Consider the following 3,956-nt stretch of genomic DNA (forward strand, 5'->3'; position numbering starts at 1 on the left):
TTTAACTGGATTACTTTCAATTACTTTTGGATGACTCCAATACCAAAAATGCTAATAAAAGACAAACAAAACTAAATATGAATAAAATGATGACTCACAACACGTGGTAAGCTTTCTCTCCTGGCTTTGATCTCTTTGATCTCCGGCAAAACTAACATAAAATGCGACAGAAACAAAATGAAAATAAATCCAAAGAGTTTGCCAACATCATTTTTGCCCTTCCATGTATTCCGTTACTCCCCAAGCCTGCACAAACTTTAGTCATTTTATTCATATACAGTTTTTTTTGTCTTTTATTAGCATATTTGGTATTGGAGTAATCCAAAAGTCATTGAAAGTAATCCAGTTAAAGTAACCCTACCCAACCCTGCTAAAGACACACTCATTTATTTTCTTTGTTTTTTTTCAAACAGAAATCAAGATAACTTTCTATTCTATTTATGTTCAACGCCTCCTAGTGGTAAAAAGTTAACTTTATTAAATCTATATATTGATTGGAAACATAAGAAAAAGTACCTGAAGTATCATATAGATGAGCATTATTTTTAAATATTTGAAGGGACATGATCCATCAATTTTTACCATCCGGATCACCACAGCACTGTTTCCAGTCTTATCTTGGTCTGTGAGTTTTGGTTTGAATATTTTTTCAAGTTTTGAATGACTATTTTTTTTTCTTTTTGATGATTTTGTTATTATTATCAATATGTTATGTTTTGTTGTGGAACCAAACGCAGGGAAGCAGGAACATTAGCACAGTGCGCTGTGCCAACATCAAGATTGATATTTTCTAGGCCAGCAGAGATGGCCTTGGAGGCCCTCACAGCCCACCATTGCTTACCCTTTAAACCACAGGTGTCGAACAGGCGGCGCGCGGGCCAGATTAGGCCCACTAAGGAATAGAATCCGGCCCGCGAGACAACACTTAGAGAGGCACAAGAGAAAAGCAAGCTGCAGGTTGAAATATGTCAACTTGATGTTGCCAAAGCCAGGTGCCTCGAACAAAGACACTGTACTTGTATTTATTTTTCTCTCTCTCTCTCTCTCTCTCTTTCTTTTCCACCCCTTTTCTCCCACTCTCTGTCTCTGTCTCTTTCACTCTCGGTGTCTCTTTTTCTCTTCCTTTGTTGCTCTTTGTCTCTTTCTCTCTTTGTGTCTTTTAACCTCTTTTGCTCTAACTTCCTTTTTTCCTTTTCTCTTTCTCTCTTCCTACCCTTCGCACATTCTTTCATCTTTTCTCTCCTTCTGTCTTTCTAGTTCTCTTTGGATTTCTTTCTTCCTCTCCCTTTCTTTTCCCCCTCTCTCACGACTTTTTATGTTTTGTTTCTCACGCTCTCTCCTTCTCTTTTTCTTTCTTTGTCCCGCCCTCTCTCCTTTTCCCTCCCTCTTTCTCTTATTTCTTTATCTCTCTTTTTCTTTCTCTTTAATCTACTCGTCCGGCCCCCGACAGAATGTTTGTTCTATCGTGTGGCCCCCGAGTTAGAATGAGTTTGACACCCCTGCTTTAAACTCTGCTGGGATTACCGTACTATTATTGTCATGACATTTTGGGTCTTTACTTCCCCAAATCATGTGTTGTGTGTGTCTTGGCCACGTGAGGGCAGTATAGACTTGTACTGAGAATATGCTCTCATCTGGTCTCTACTTTTATTTGCTCAGTAATAGATATTTGCTGATATTTATTCAGGGTTGGGTAGGGTTACTTTAACTGGATTACTTTTAATTACTTTTGGAGGACTCCAATACCAAATATGCTAATAAAAGACAAAAGAAACTGAATATGAATAAAATGATGACTCACAACACGTGGTAAGCTTTCTCTCCAGGCTTTGATCTCTTTGATCTCCGGCAAAACGAACATCAAATGCGACAGAAACAAAATGAAAATAAATCCAAACAGCTTGCCAACGTCATTTTTGCCGTTCCATGTATTCCGTTACTCCCCAAGCCAGCACAAAATTTAGTCATTTTATTCATATTTGGTAAAATGGCGGCGCCCTCTGTTGGCTGCGGCTGCATCGGCTCGCTACAACGGGTCAGGTGTATCGACATTTCGTTCTGTGTACATTGTTACAAAGAATGACAATACAAAGGAAATTATTATTATTATTATATTTAGTTTATTTTGTCTTTTATTAGCATATTTGGTATCGGAGTAATCCAAAAGTAATCCAGTTAAAGTAACCCTATCCAACCCTGTATTTATTCTTATCTGCTTTGTATCATTTATGAGCAAGTAAGTGTTTTTTTGCTCAGTTAAAAGGCAACAACCACCATTGGACTCCTATGGTGCAGAGTACAACTGTACCAATAGTAAAACAAACCCCAAAAGTAGAAATTGGAATTAGAATATCATAGATCTCTTAAAAGGGAGTTTCAAAAACAACTCCTTTGGGCTATTACGGCCAGACTGACAGTAAAAAACAAATATTTGTTTGTATTTTAGAACTGTGCTCGAAAGAGGGTAACCAAAAATTACATGACACGCAGAAGTATTATTGAGTTACGGGTTTATAAATGATTAGAATTTAGAAGTACCATGTCAGTTTTAAGAAATAGTTGTTCTTTCCCATTCCTGTTGTCAACTTTTTGGAAATGGTCTACTTTCCCCTCCAAAAAATGTCTTAATCTTAATGAGGTTGAGATTCCTGCTGAAATATTTTGTATAGTTTTTGTGTAAGTGTCCTGCAATGAGGAGTCCAACAGTGCCACCTACTGATATGGGGTAGGGTTTGGTTTGGCTGTTGACATGTGACCGGAAGGCGGGGTTTTTTTGGCAGTCTACAACGAGCTGCCAACGGCAAGACACGATCTTTTGATGCTCCGCAAAAAAAGTTAATTTTAAACATTAAAACCACAGCTGACAAATCTCTCAACATGCACAGTAATGTGATTGATGTCGGCAAGCTGTTTGGATTTATTTTAGTTTTGTTTCTGTCGCCTTTTATGTTAGTTTTGCCAGACGTTGCATGTTCTGCTAAAATGCTAATTCCCCTTATAGAGATCAAAGAGATCAAAGCCATCAGAGAAGCTTACCACGTATTGTGACTCATTCATTTGCAGGTAAATCGTACCTGTTTTTATACTCATTATTGTTATTATTTCAATATCTTATATATATATAAAAAGGATGATGTTGGTTGAAATTCAGACTAAAGAAAAATATGTTGAATTCATTGTAAACGTTAAAAAGCCACTATACGATCTCTTTTAACAAAGTATCTTCTTGAAATGGATGTAAAAAATATATTGTGATGGTTCTCATCTCATCAGCTACACCGCTTATCCTCAGTAGGGTCGCGGGGGTGCTGGAGCCCATCCCAGCAATCATCGGGCAGTGGACACCCTGAACTGGTTGCCAGCCAATCGCAGGGCACACGGGGACAGACAACTCACTCGCTCATTCACACCTAGGGACAATTTGGACCGGCCAATCCACCTGAGATGCATGTCTTTGGAATGTGGGAGGAAACCGGAGAGCCCGGTGGAAACCCACGCAAGCACAGGGAGAACATACAAACTCCGCACAGGAAGTCTGGAGCTGAATTTGAACCCACGCAGGAGGTTCCCAAGACATGAACTGTGCCGCACATGCGCTAATCACTGCGCTGCCGTGCTGCCCTATTGTAATGGTTGATATTCTAAAATATATTTTATGTAAACTAAAAAGAACGCTCTTTGGTATATTTTGGGCAGTCTACAACGAGATCAAAGCCAGCAGAGTAGCTAATGTTGTGACTCATTTAATTTGCAGCAACTGTAATAAAAACCTCATTATCCAGTCCAGCGTGAATGTGGATCTTTGGTGGGGCGGTTACACTTGTATTTGCACATGAAGCCCAGAAAACAGATCAGGGTCCAATTTCCTCCATTCGCATCCTGTCAGTTTGAGAAAACCAAACATACTGCATAATGTTTATGTTACAATAATTCAAAAAAAGCAGAAAAAAGTCAGC

The sequence above is a fragment of the Urocampus carinirostris genome, chromosome 7 (genome assembly GCF_059441175.1).
Source record: "Urocampus carinirostris isolate Australia breed hairy pipefish chromosome 7, RoL_Ucar_1.0, whole genome shotgun sequence".
NCBI lineage: Eukaryota > Metazoa > Chordata > Actinopteri > Syngnathiformes > Syngnathidae > Urocampus > Urocampus carinirostris.